The sequence below is a fragment of the Gymnogyps californianus genome, unplaced genomic scaffold (genome assembly GCF_018139145.2).
Source record: "Gymnogyps californianus isolate 813 unplaced genomic scaffold, ASM1813914v2 HiC_scaffold_31, whole genome shotgun sequence".
Classification (NCBI taxonomy): Eukaryota; Metazoa; Chordata; class Aves; order Accipitriformes; family Cathartidae; genus Gymnogyps; species Gymnogyps californianus.
Genome location: NW_026114191.1, coordinates 1773696 through 1788632, shown reverse-complemented (window position 1 = coordinate 1788632; position 14937 = coordinate 1773696). Strand labels below are relative to the sequence as shown.

Here is a 14937-nt window from a genome sequence, read left to right as displayed (position 1 = left end):
AGAGAAGCAGCAGCCCTGACTCAAGGGCAGGAAAGAGGGAGTGCCCAACAAGGCAGCAAGGGGCGGCTCTGAGGGCCACAGACTTTTGGTGACTTAACTCCTTCTGCATGCTGGGGCTGGTCCCCCAGCTCCAGAGAAGATTTGAAGGGATGGGAGCTCAAACCAAGGATTTTCTGCTGGCTTCTTTATTTATGCAAGGAGACTGCTTCCTTAGGTACATTAGGCTACTTTCTCAGAAAAAAACATGTTGAACGTCAAGAATTGGGAGGCATACTACTATTTATTTGCAATTAATATTATCACAGGTATAAAAACCAAATATAAAATAAAGAAAAGAACAAGAGATATAGTCCTGACTTTTCTTGAGATACCCTGGGAGTCACGTAAAGATGATGGATACCTTAATGAGAAAGAAATAGTCTGTGTTCAAAGAGTTTCTTCAGAGCATCCTTGAGCTCCTTGTTCCTCATGCTGTAGATGAGGGGGTTCACTGCTGGAGGCACCACCGAATACAAAACAGTCACGACCAGATCCAGCCATGGGGAGGAGATGGAGGGGGGCTTCAGGTAGGCAAACATGGCAGTGCTGACAAAGAGGGAGACCACAGCCAGGTGAGGGAGGCACGTGGAAAAGGCTTTGTGCCGTCCCTGCTCAGAGGGGATCCTCAGCACGGCCCTGAAGATCTGCACATAGGACAGGATGATGAAAATAAAACACCCAAAAGCTAAACAGACACTAACCACAAGAAGCCCGACTTCCCTGAGGTAGGTGTCTGAGCAGGCGAGCTTGAGGATCTGGGGGATTTCACAAAAGAACTGGTCCAAAGCATTACCTTGGCAGAGTGGTAGGGAAAATGTATTGGCAGTGTGCAGCACAGCATAGAGAAACCCACTGCCCCAGGCAGCTGTTGCCATGTGGACACAAGCTCTGCTGCCCAGGAGGGTCCCGTAGTGCAGGGGTTTGCAGATGGCAACGTAGCGGTCATAGGCCATGACTGTGAGAAGACAATACTCCCCTACAATCAAAAAGAGAAAGAAAAATATCTGGGCAACACATCCTGCGTAGGAGATGGCCCTGGTGTTCCACAGGGAATTGGCCATGGCTTTGAGGAGGGTGGTGGAGATGGAGCCCAGGTCGAGGAGGGAGAGGTTTAGGATGAAGAAGTACATGGGGTGTGGAGGTGGTGGTCGCAGGCTATGGCAGTGATGATGAGGCCGTTGCCCAGGAGGGCAGCCAGGTAGATGCCCAGCAAGAGCCAGAAGTGCAAGAGCTGCAGCTCCCGCGTCTCTGCAAATGCCAGGAGGAGGAACTTGGTGATGGAGCTGCCGTTGGACATTTGTTCACTCTGGGCATTGGGAAATGTTGGAAGAGGAGAAAACATTGACACGTTAGGGCAGACTTCTTTGTGGCAGTCCTATGAGGTTTCCCAAAAAATCCCCTTAAAATTACTTCTCTTTGTTTGGGGAACTTCGTTCAACTCCTTTTTGTGAGCTCAGGTTTGTGCTCCTCAGTGAAGGCACTTTGTGTGAAGAGGCAGAAGTCAACATCTTTCGCATTGCTCTCAGGCTGAACACTGTAGAGTCCTGAGGGACAAATGGGCTCCCTGTGCCCTAATGCAGAGCTAGGAGAGCTGCTCTGCCCACGAGTGACCTGCTGGTCATCACGCAGGTGCCCTGTGCTTCTTACACCTCTCTCTGTTCTAGGATGACCACACTAACAACGTACTTGAAGAAGAAACTGGACATTTGTGAGCTCAGAGGAGTCCAGTTTCAAAGTCCATTTCTCCAAACTCTTCTCTCTTTCCCCAGGCAGCTGAGCAGAGAGTGATTCAGAAGGGTGGCCTGGCTCTCTGCTGCATGGAGATGTCCCTGCTGGGAGCTCTCTGTCCCCAGGTCTCCTCCCTCTCAGTGCTCACAGAGCCCATCCCACCCGCTCTGTGCTCAGCTCGGCCCTGCAGACCCCTCCTGGCAGCAGGGCACTGCCCAGGGCCATCTCCCTCTTAGCAGGTCCTAAGCACTAGGGCAGATAAGCACTGACCCTGCAAGCAAAGGTGATGCTGGTGCTGCCTGTAGGCAGAGGAGTGGGGGAAGGCACTTTAGGAGGCTTCTGGCAGATGTGCTGATCCCTCAGTGTAACAGTTTAGGAGTCTCAGTGACTTATTCAAACCTGACATCTCCTTTTCCCTTTCCCTTAGAAGAAAGGTGAGATCACAGACCCTGGAAAGGTCTTCATCCTTAAGGTAGCCCCTGCCTTGACTTTCCTCTTGAAATGCTGCCTCTGCCAATGTCGTGGGGTGATCTGGAGCTGTGAGCAGCCCTGACCCATGCAGCACCCTCTCAACAGCAGAAGGACCCTGCCCTGACAGGGGTCGCTCCTTCCACCCATACCTTCTCCCACAGCTTCTCCCCACAGTGCTGTGGGGAGCTCCCCGGGCAGGCTGAGTGCTGACCCTGGCAGGCGGCAGAGTCCCTGCCCCAGCACACAGCCCCCTGGGGTGCAGGGACCCTGCTCGGAAGGACAGCCCTGGGCACCCCTGGCTGCACACCCGGCTTCACACCCCTTCGGCCATCCCTGGGAGAATGCAGCCATCATGCCCTCTCCCTCTGACGGTGCGGCAGGGAAGCCCTGCTTTAGAGCATGTCCTCCTCCTCCACAGCAGAGTGAGATCCCACAGGCTGTGGGCTGTGCCAGCTTTAGGAGATCCTTCCACGAACTGCAGCTGCATTGCCCTGCACGCAGAGACTTACCGTGTCAAGGGCTGTGAAAATTTCTCCTCTTCTGAGCTCTCAGCATCCTCCCATTCCACACTGCCTTTAACTTCTCTCTTTCTTGCACGTATCCCCTCGATGCCTGCAGGCAGTGCCCTCAGCCCTGCTGTGCTTTGCAGAGGAGCTGCTCCTGGGCAGAGCTGTCTCTCTGCACTGCTGCCCACTTGCCATGTCAGCTCCCTCCATCCCAGGAGCCCAGCACAGCTCAGCAGCAGAGGACCAGCCCAAGGTGGCATTTTAATGACCCCTCTGGTGGGTTTGGTGCTGACTCCATGAACCTCAGACAGTGAGAGGAAGTTGAAGAAACCTCTCCAGAAGTCAAAGTCAGATGCAAACTCCAAAGTTTCAAGGAGCGTTAATGGGTCCCACTGAGGGACATTACTGACAAAGCCTCCCTGGGGTGTGGTTAGAGCAGAAAAGTGGAGGCAGTGATGACAGGTAGGCAAAGGCAATGTAAAGGTGGAACAGATTCTGAGGAAACCTGGATGTGTTCCATTAAGCCAAAGGGCCAAGGCGTGAGCCCAGCCCCTTGGAAGGGAGATCCTGTCCCTCACACATTGCTCAGGGCTCTTCCTGGGGCAGTGTGACGTGGGGACGTGCAATGTCAAGGGCAGGACTACAGTCCAACACCTCCCAGGCTCTCGAGTGGGGAAGGGGAGGCAATCAGACCCTCGTGTTGTAAGGATAAGCTGCTTCCTCGTAGGCATCAGTGGCAGAGACAACAGCCATAGCCAAGGGGAGAAAGAGCTCATCTCTGTTGGGGGCTTTTCTAACTTTCTTCACCCTTCTATCATCTCCACCACAGGCTGTCCTACCGTGTCCCACACCTGTACCTCTTCCTCTGCAGGCTGTAGACATCCACCCTGCTACCATGCCTTGCTCTCACCTGACCATCTTCCTTCCTTTACTGATACCTCTCTGTCCTCCCTGGCTGTTCCTTGACACACAAAGCCTGGGCCTGATCCAGTCTCCCTCTGGGTGACTTGTTCCACCACAGCACTGCCCTTCGAGTGACATTTCTTTGTGTCCAGTCTGGGCCTCCTCAGCTGCACTTTGTGGCATTACTTCTTCCTCATGCTCTATGTTACTACAAAGAAAAGCTCCATCATCTCTGAAATCACCCTTCAGTCACTCTCAGCCTACTCCTATACTGCCTGGAGCCTCCACACCGCTGAGCCAAAGATCTCCAGCTCCCTCAGCCACCCCACACAGGTCAGGTGCACTAGGTCCCAAACCCCACCTTGGCAGACCTCCACTCAACACTCGCCAGTTGCTCCCTACTTCTCCAAAATGGAGAGCCACGCGCTGAGACACACCCGTGCTGAGTTGAGGGGGATGATCACTCCAGTTGTTTGGCTGGCCCACGCTCCTCCTCATGCAGCCTCCTATGCAGCTGGCCTTCTTCATAGTGTCTATACTGTAGTGGCTCGTAGGGCATCCCTTGTAGTGCCCAGGCCCTTCTCCTCAGAGTCACTGCTCTGCTGGTCAGGTGCCAGCCTGTTCTGAGGTATGGGGTTATTTGCCCCCCTGCCCCCCGCCAATGCAGGACTGGCCACTTCTCCTTGTAAAACTTCAAGTGATTTCCATTTGCCCAGTGCCAGAGTTTCTCCAGGGTCCCCTGGACCGAAGCTCCATTGGCTCAGCTTTTCATGTTTGGGTGCAGCTGTTTCATCTTGATTGGGGTGTCTCTCACAAGAGAACAGCATGAGGAATTGCAGGGCACTACCAATACCCCCTCCTAGAGAAAGTGTGGGGTCCTGGGGCTCTGGCACTGAGAAGGCCATAGGTCTGCACCCCGAGGGGAAGTTGCCTTTTATGGCCAAGAGCAGCAGGAACACGTGGAGCTGTGCCTGGGGATGGACAACGAGTCAGCTGAGAGCTGAAGGCTCATGGTCAACACTGTGGTGGGTGGATGTCTGCTATGGACCTCCTGATGAGGAAGAGGAAGTAGGTGAGACCTTCTTCAGACAACTGGAAGAAGCCTCCTGTTTGCAGGCCCTGGTCCTCATGGCAGACCTAAACTATCCCAATATTTGCTGAACTGGCAACACATCGAGGTGAAAGCCATCCAGGAGGTTTTTGGAGTTCATTGACAATGTCTTCCTGACAAGGGTGAGTCAGGAGCCAGTGAGGGGAGGTGCCCTGTGGGACACCATACTTACAGACAAGAAGCAGCTGGTCAGGGATGTAAGAGTTGGGGATGAGTAGGCAGAGTTGAGGCTCCTGAAGAAGGGAACAAGGCCAAGGCCAGGACTGCAGGAGCAGGCTTTGGCCTGCTAAGGCATCTGCGTGACAGAATCCCATGGGATACGACACTGTGGAGAAGAGGGGTGCAGAGAGCTGACGATGGTCAAGGATCTCCTCTTCAAGCTCCGGAAGGGTTGTCCCCAACTTGCAGGAAGTCAAGCAAAGGTGGCAGGAGGCTGGCATGGGTGAGAAAGGAGCTCCTGACAAAAATCAAGTGTGAGGAGGAAGCCCAGAGAAGGGGGAAGCTGGCTGCCTTCCAGCCTCAAGGCTTCTGTGATTCTGTGTTGGAGAGAGCCATCTCTGTGTGTGTGTGTGTGTGTGCTTGTCTGTGCAGGGAGGAGCTGGCAGGATGAGGGGATTGCAGGGCCAGCTCCTGGATAGACGGAGGTTTTAAGAGCAGCTCCTGGGAGGAACCATACTGAATCTGTGTCTACATAGTGTTATGAACATTTCTCTCCCTAACTAGTATGCAAACCACTCTTCATAGTTTGAAAGTGTATTAACTTTCTTAATATATATGTAGTTCACATGGTACACTAGTTAGTCGTGCTTGAGGAAGCAAACTAAAGGACACCAGATCATCACAAGGACCAGAAGGACAGCCCAGCCCTTGAAACAAAGCCTTGGCTTCTCAGTATCGTTGAGCTTTCCATGAAGCTAACAGATACCTCTGGAAAACCAAGATAATGCCAGCAGCCCAGCCCCTCTAACACATCTTTGAAACCCTCCCAATGTTGTCTGGCATCAGAGAGAGGTAATTATAGCAAGACCAACTCCAGGAATGTTCTGGATCAATAGACAAGCAACAAGACTGCTGATGGATGATGGTGCTGCAGAAGCAGTTGCTTTGTGAAGTTTTACTATGATTAGCAATGGGTAGTGTGTGTGTTAATTAGTGATTAGTCAAATCCTGTTGTACCTGAATGCTTGAAGAGTGTAAGAACCCTCTGTATTAACAACATTCAGGGTGCCCCAATTGGTCTGGAACACCCCAGGCACTTGACTAAATATTTACGCTTGTAATTCTACGCTTTCTGTCCCAGCCTCAGTCCTCGGTTGGCACGGGCCACTTGTGAATTTCCCTAACAGTTTGGCGACCCAGATGGGACACAGCCGACTCACCTGATCCAACCTCTCACTACCACCCAGACCCTGAGGATCTCCACTGCGAGCTTGTAAGTGAGTTCCCCTCAAGATACTTGGGCACAGGGACAGTGAAGCGTGGATCTTGCTTGGCAGTAAGGAGGTGATGTTTTTATATAATGGGAGGCAGACAAAGTATGGTGACGAGGTCACCGGTAGGTGAATTGCTGCAGCCCTGGAAATCCATTGATGGGATGGCCGGGTCATCAAAAGCGCGAGACCTGTGTCAGGAAATTTGACCAGAAGTGACCGCCTTTGATGATGCGTACCAAACGTGGCCACGGCCTGGTTCTGTTGATGACATTAGGCTGAGCTATTTATCCCAGCAATTGAAGGATTGGTTCCCATTACAGATGGACTATTGGGGTATCTGGGATAATTACTGGACCATTGGTATATCAGGTATTAAAAAAACCCCAAACAAAACCTAAAAAATGCCCTCCAGAGCAGAGAATAAGTAAAGATCTCTGAATGAACAGGAAAAAGAAGAGCTCTTTACATTCTGGAATTCACAAATATCAGAAATAAGTTTCCCCTCTGGGTCGGAAATTGAATAAAACCTTCAGCCAAATGGGAAAATCCGGAATGTTCCCCATTCAGCTCCACCTGCCCATCCTACTGCTCTTTTTTCTGCTTTTCCTCTGGTTTCTGCTCCAGCTAGTGCTACTGCTTCTGCTTTGCTAGCACCTCTCTGACAGGAAATTCTAGAGCCAGGACTGGAACCTGGCCAGCTTTCTGTGGGAACAGGCCGTGTGCCATTTGCACCCACTGATTTGGTTTTGGGGAAACAACAAATGCCCAGACTGCGGGATGATCCAGAGAAGCTGCTGCAAACCATGCACAGCATCTTCTGTGTTTATGACTCTACATGGGCCAATGTGCAGCAACTGTTTGAGACTGTTTTTTCTGCAGATGAAAAACTGAAAATCTGGGAGACGAACTGCAGATGGGCCAGGGAAGCACAGGGCAGAAGCCCATGGCCAGGCAATGGCCCAGGATGGGACCCCAACTTACCAGTGAACAGAGGTATGCTGCAAAGAGAGAGAAGGGGATTGTTAGAGTCATTAGAAAGACTGTAAAATGGGTTAAGGTCACCCAATTGCTCACCACTCATTGACCGATGCCCAGTTACTTCCCGAGCCATGATCCGCCCCTCCCAGCCAGCTCCCCCAGTTTATATACTGGGCATGATGTCATATGGTATGGAGTAGCCCTTGGGCCAGTTTGGGTCAGCTGTCCTGGCGGTGTCCCCTCCCAGCTTCTTGTGCCCCTCCAGCCTTCTTGCTGGCTGGGCATGAGAAGCTGAAAAATCCTTGACTTAGTATAAACACGACTTAGCAACAACTAAAAACATCAGTGTGTTATCAACATTATTTTCCTACTAAATCCAAAACACAGCACTATACCAGCTACTAGGAAGAAAATTAACTCTGTCCTAGCTGAAACCAGGACAGTATCCACCCCTTATTCTATACCATCTACATCATGTCCAGGTCCCACACTTTCCAATGCATTTTCAATTAATCACCACCACTTTTGCTGCCTTTTAATACATATACACACAGATATCATTCCCTTAATGTATAAGCCTTTACAATGTCCATTTAAAATGTTCGTTGAGTTCATTCAGTCCATGACTTTGGACTCCATCTATCATAACAGTCTGTCTGGGCAGGAGGGATGGTGTGAAGTCCGCTCAGTCGGCAGAGCAGGATCCGGCTTTGGTGCAGTGCAGCGGGCAGATGACATTGGGCGCAGCAGGAGGATGGTGTGTGGTGTTGGATTGTTGCATGCTGCAGTCAGTCCTGGTTCCATCACTGCTGCACTTCACTTGGTTTTATCAAAGTTCATTCTTTATTAATCTAGATAATTCTTACTGTAATACTGTTGATATAGCACATAACAACTATAGTAATGATAACATACAGTGACAGGCTTATATAGTAATTAACATAATACAATTTAATTCACTGGCTATTCTCACCTAAAATCAAATCCTCTTGAGGCACACATCGGACTTCCCTGTCCTTCTGCATCACCCACCAAGTGCACCCAGGTCCTTGAGCAAAAGCAATCCCACAAATGGGTTTGCCTTTGCCTGAGGCAGGAGTAGCCCAGACTGTCTTCCCTAGCATATTTTTTATGTGCACTACAGGGACTTTATCCCCTTCTACAGTACGTAAAAGTTCTGATTGGGTGGGGCCAGCTCGATGGACAGATCCTCTAGTGTTGACTAACCAGGTGGCCTTTGCTAAATGTGTATCCCAATGTTTGAGGGTCCCACCACCCATTGCTCTCAATGTAGTCTTTAACAGTCCATTGTATCACTCAATTTTCCCAGAAGCTGGTGCATGATAGGGGATGTGATACACCCACTCAATGCCGTGCTCTTTGGCCCAGGTGTCTATGAGATTGTTCCGGAAATGAGTCCCATTGTCTGACTCAGTTCTTTCTGGGGTTCCATGTCGCCATAAGATTTGCTTCTCAAGGCCCAGGATAGTGTTCCAGGCAGTGGCATGGGGCACGGGATATGTTTCCAGCCAGCCGGTGGTTGCTTCCACCATTGTAAGCACATGGCGCTTGCCTTGGCGGGTTTGTGGGAGTGTGATATAGTCAATCTGCCAGGCCTCTCCATATTTGTATTTCAGCCATCGTCCTCCATACCAAAGAGGCTTTAACCGCTTGGCTTGCTTAATTGCAGCGCATGTTTCACATTCATGGATAACCTGTGTGACAGTGTCCATGGTCAGGTCCACCCCTTGATCACGAGCCCATCTATATGTTGCATCTCTTCCCTGATGGCCTGAGGTGTCGTGGGCCCACCAAGCCATAAATAACTCACCCTTATGTTGCCAGTCCAGATCTACCTGAGCCACTTCAATCCTAGCAGCCTTGTCTACCTGCTGATTGTTTTGATGTTCTTCAGTGGCCCACTCTTAGGTACGTGAGCGTCTACGTGACGTACTTTCACAACCAGTTCTCTAGCCGGGCAGCAATATCTTGCCACAATGTGGCAGCCCAGATGGGTTTACCTCTGCGTTGCCAGTTACTCTGCTTCCATTGCTGCAACCACCCCCACAGAGCATTTGCCACCATCCATGAGTCAGTATAGAGATAAAGTATTGGCCATTTTTCTCGTTCAGCAATGTCTAAAGCCAGCTGGATGGCTTTCACCTCTGCAAACTGACTCGATTCACCTTCTCCTTCTGCAGTTTCTGCAACTTGTCGCATAGGACTCCATACAGCCGCCTTCCACCTTCGATGCTTTCCTACAATGTGACAGGACCCATCAGTGAACAGGGCATATTGCCTCTCATTTTCTGGCAGTTTATTATACAGTGGGGCCTCTTCAGCACGCATTACCTCCTCCTCTGGCGATATTCCAAAATCTTTGCCTTCTGGCCAGTCCGTGATTGCTTCCAAAATTCCTGGGCGACTGCGATTTCCTATTCGACTTCGTTGTGTGATCAGTGCGACCCACTTACTCCATGTAGCAACACTTGCATGATGTGTAGAAGGGACCTTCCCTTTGAACATCCAGCCCAGCACCGGCAGTCAGGGTGCTAATAGGAGCTGTGCTTCAGGACCAACCACTTCTGAAGCAGCTCGAACTCCTTCATATGCTGCTAAGATCTCCTTTTCAGTTGGAGTATAGCGGGCCTCAGATCCTCGATATCCCCGACTCCAAAATCCTAGAGGTCGACCTCGGGTCTCCCCTGGTGCTTTCTGCCAGAGACTCCACATAGGGCCATTCTCCCCGGCTGCGGTATATAAAAATATATATAAAAATATATATATTTTTAACATCTGGTCCTGCCAGGACTGGCCCAAGGGCTACTGCATGAACTAGCTCCCGTTTAATCTGTTCAAAGGCTCGTTGTTGCTCAGGGCCCCGTTTAAAATCATTCCTCTTCCGGGTCACTTGATAGAGAGGGCTTACAATCAGACTATAATTTGGAATATGCATTCTCCAAAAACCTACAACACCTAAGAAAGCTTGCGTTTGCTGTTTACTAGTTGGTGGAGACATAGCTGCTATTTTATTGATCACATCCATTGGGATCTGATGACGTCCATCTTGCCATTTTATTCCTAAAAACTGAATCTCCTGTGCGGGTCCCTTCACCTTACTTTGTTTTATGGCAAAACCAGCTTTCAGAAGGATTTGGATTATTTTCTCCCCTTTCTCGAAAACTTCTTCTGCTGTGTTGCCCTATACGATGATGTCATCAATGTATTGCAGGTGTTCTGGAGCTTCACCTTTTTCCAGTGCATTCTGGATTAGTCCATGGCAAATGGTGGGGCTGTGTTTCCACCCCTGGGGCAGTCGATTCCAGGTGTACTGGACGCCCCTCCAGGTGAAAGCAAACTGTGGCCGGCACTCTGCTGCCAAAGGGATCGAGAAAAATGCATTAGCGATATCAGTTGTGGTGTACCATTTAGCTGCTTTTGTCTCCAGTTCATATTGAAGTTCTAGCATGTCTGGCACAGCAGCACTCAGCGGTGGTGTGACTTCATTCAGGCCACGATAGTCTACTGTTAGCCTTCATTCTCCATTAGACTTTCGCACTGGCCAAATGGGGCTGTTAAAGGGTGAGCGCGTCCTGCTGATCACTCCTTGGCTCTCCAGTCGATGAATCAGCGTATGGATGGGAATCAGGGAGTCTCGGTTGGTGCGATATTGCCGCCGGTGCACCATTGTGGTAGCGATCGGCACCTGTTGTTCTTCGACCCTCAGCAACCCCACAACCGAAGGGTCCTCAGAGAGACCAGGCAAGGTGGACAACTGTTCAATTTCCTCCATCTCCAAGGCAGCTATACCAAAGGCCCACCGATACCCCTTTGGGTCCTTGAAATACCCTCTCCTGAGGTAGTCTATGCCAAGGATGCATGGAGCCTCTGGAGCCTCTGGGCCAGTCACAATGGGGTGTTTCTGCCACTCATTCCCCATTAAAGTCACTTAGGCTTCCAATACAGTTAGCTGTTGGGATCCTCCTGGCACTCCTGAAATACAGATGGGTTCTGCCCCTTTATCGCTTGATGGCATTAGGGTACACTGTGTCCCGGTGTCTACTAGAGCCTTGTACTCCTGTGGGTCTGACGTGCTAGGCCATCGAATCCACACAGTCCAGTAAACCCGGTTGTCCCTTTCCTCCACCTGGCTGGAGGCAGGGCCCCTCGAATCCTGGTCAGAGTATTTGTTACTCACATCTTGTAAAAATGACTTGAAAGTCCCTTCAAGAGGATCAGAAGTAAGATCAGCGCTTCTACTCTGTCTGGAAACTGGAATGGCATTTTTCCTGGAAGAATCCTCATTTGTGGTTGTTTTTCCTTGCAACTCACATACTCGTGCATCTAGGATCAAAGTAGGTTTTCCATCCCACTTCCTCATGTCCTCTCCATGGTCATGCAGGTAAAACCACAGGGTATGCCGTGGTGTGTACTTTCTATATTCTGTCTCTGGAGTAGGGGAACACTTACTCCTAATAGCTGAGATGCTGGTCTGTACAGGTGGGGAGTAAGACATATCCTCTTTGAATTGCTGGAACTCTCGGGACAGTTTCTCGTCTAGTATGTCTGGCAGTTTCTTCACAGCCGAGACCAGGGAGGAAGTGAGACTTTCTTTGTATTGCTGGAGTTGGCCAGCTAATTCATCCACCATTGGTCCCTCTTCATCTTTCCAGTCCATTACTGCCAATGCATTGGCATGCGTGGTGCGCTCCGTACAAACTTCCGCCACATGGGTCGTGTGCATTGGACTTCATCTGGATCTGTGGGTAACTGCACATTGTCTGGGTCATAATAAATGATCTCCCGCACGGCTAATTCCCTCAGGTACTGGATACCTCTCTCCATGGTTGTCCACTTGCTTGGATGCCATACAACATCTTCCTTGAAGGGGTACCTTTCCCTCACGCCTGATAGAAGTCGCCTCCAGAGGCTGAGGGCTTGTGTTTTTTTCCAATTGCCTTGTCAATGCCCCCTTCCCTAGAAAGGGATCCCAACTGCTTGGCTTCCCTCCCCTCTAATTCCAAGCTACTGGCTCCGTTATCCCAGCATTGGAGCAGCCAGGTGATAATGTGCTCGCCTGGACGATGGCTGAAATCCTTTTGCATATCTCGCAGCTCACTCAGGGATAGGGATCGGGTGATTACCTCTGGCCCTGCCTCCGCCTCCTGTTCTCATGATGACCCTGCTTCACCTTCATCCCTCACTAAGCGAACTGATTTTTTTGTGTATTTCTTCTTCTGCATAGGGGTGACTGATACTGGCACGGGTTGGTTCTCTGGTTCAGCTGCAGTGCTTGTCACAAGGGTTGGAGTAGCCGCAGTGCCTGTTGGTCTGTTTTTCCTCCCTTTCCCCTGAGGGTGCTGCATAATATCGAGCAGTGTTTGGTAGATCCTGGCCAGGGCCCAGCACAGTGCTCTAAGTTGTGCCTCTTTGGAATAGCCACAGCATTTTCCTTTCAAATATTCTGTCACTTCATCAGGGTCCTGTAGTTGTTCGGGAGTGAAGTTCCAAACCATTGGAGGTGAGAAGTTCTCTAGATACCTGCCCATATTCTCCCACATGCCATGCCACCCATGACTATCCAGCCTCGGGGCAGATCTCTGGGTGGTATTCTTAAATTTTTGTGTAACCCTAAACAAGACCTGGGACACAGTCACGAGGCATAGCAATCAGAGCATGCTGGCTTGAACATCCCAAGGATATTCAAAATTCTCAAAAGCTGTTGTATTAGCCTGAAGGAGAAAGGGGAGGTGAAAGAGCGGGAGAAAGTATACCCCCCCCCCGCCGTCTTCCTCATAGACTGGATGCAACTACTAATAAACTCCGAGAGAAGGCACCCGAGGTACGGGCATAACAACAATGCTGCATACAAATACCAGCTTAACCTCGTGACCAGCGATGTAATTGTATCATAAGTTGAGATGACCCACTACGGCAAAATGATAGTCCTGATCCCTCTCCCAGAGGTGATAAACATCACCGCAGGGAACACATAGTGCATGGAAGAATTTACATACCACCCCCACGTGAACAAATAAACCAACGCTGTGACCAGCAACTATTTAACTAATATAAGAAATGCATGTAACAAATTTGTTTTAACACGCGCTGGTCAGATCTGTCGTTATCTCAACCCATCATGCCCCATGTTGGGCACCAAAAAGGACTGTCGTGGTTTAAGCCCAGCCGGCAACAAAGTACCTACACGGCTGCTCGCTCACTACTCGCTCCCCGGTGGGATGGGGAGGAGAATTGGAAGAAAAGGGTAAAACCTTGTGGGTTGAGATAAGGACAGTTTAATAGGACAACACAAGGCGAGAAGACAGAAGAAATAAGAATAACAATAATACTAAGAAAAGAATGTATAAGGTGAGCGATGCACAATGTAATTGCTCACCACCCAGAACCCGATGCTCAGCCCATTCCCGAGCTGCAATCCCTCCTCCCCCTGGCCAGCTCCCCCAGTGATATACTGAGCATGATGTCATACGGTATCGAATGTCCCCTTGGCTAGTTTGGGTCAGCTGTCCTGGCTGTGCCTCCTCCCAGCTTCTTGTGAAAATTAACTCTATCCCAGCCGAACCCAGGACGAATAGGAATAGGCACAGATAATTTATCTTTCTTGAGTTAACGGCTCGGTAGTTGGCAGCCCTTCGTATGCCACTAGTAGCACTTTCTAAAATGGAGCGTAGTTCCTCTGGGAGCCTTCCCAGGATTTAGAGCCAAACGTAATAGGGGACCCCTTTCTACCTTGCACATCTTGCTGCCATCCCCTTTGATATTCCTTATCACCTATGCCTATATGTAGTGTAAACGGGCGTGTAGGGTGGATGGGTTCCAGAGAGTGTAGGGTGGTTGGGTCCCACAGTGTCGGGTGGTTGGGTCCCATAGGGTGGTACGTAAAAGTTTCATCTTTTAAAGCAGTTGATGCTTCGTGATTTTTCTGATCTCAGTTCCATACTGTGGTTTTCTTCTTTTCTGTTTTCTTCTTTTATTTCTCCTTCTATTTCTTCATCTTTTATTTCTTCTCCTTTTTCTCTTTTCTTCTTTTCTGCTTTTTCTGTGCCCGATGGCCCAGTTTTCCATCCTCCTATCCATCAGGTACCTAAAAACTGTAATCTCTTGACTTGGTCCTTGCCGTGTTGAGTAAGGAATGCTAATATCTCATGCCTGTAAATGCTCGACAGTAACGTTCATACTTTGGCCAGCCGTTTCCTCATCTGGTCTCCCGATCAGAATATCATCTATATATCGTAAAATTGTCACTTCGGGTGGGAGGATGTGATTGAGCCTACCTCTTTAGCTAACACGGCATGAGACTATTAATCACCTTGCGGTAGGCGATTCAAGGTGTACTGTACTCCACCCGAAGTTTTGCTCTTGTGTTGGGATCATAAAGAATAGATCTTTTATATCTAACACGTATCTAGCACATTCATTTATTGCATGAATTGTATCTACCATGCTAGGAACAGCGGCTGTCAGAGGGTCAGTGACTTTATTTAAAGCCCTATAGCCATGTGCCGTGTCCCGTCTGGTTTTTGAACAGGCCGTACGGTGCCGTTATAGGATGAAGGTGGTTTTCTTTTCCCCTACAATACCCAAATTACTACTCTCGTTGCTTGATTAATTCTGTCGCGGGTTTTATGGCAGGAGCAGTTTATTGGCTTCCTCTTAGGCAAGAAGGCCGTACAAAATATGGATTTCCATCCGCTATCGCAAACGATAAACCTCGCCCTAACTATCTGTTGTGCCTTAAGACACGAGT

General features: G+C 49.7%; 1 pseudogene; it reads right to left on the bottom strand.

Annotated features, from left to right (window-relative positions):
• Positions 1–401: 401 nt before the first annotated feature.
• LOC127028306 (olfactory receptor 14A16-like) lies at positions 402–1336 on the bottom strand (annotated as a pseudogene).
• Between the last annotated feature and the right edge of the window lie 13601 nt (positions 1337–14937).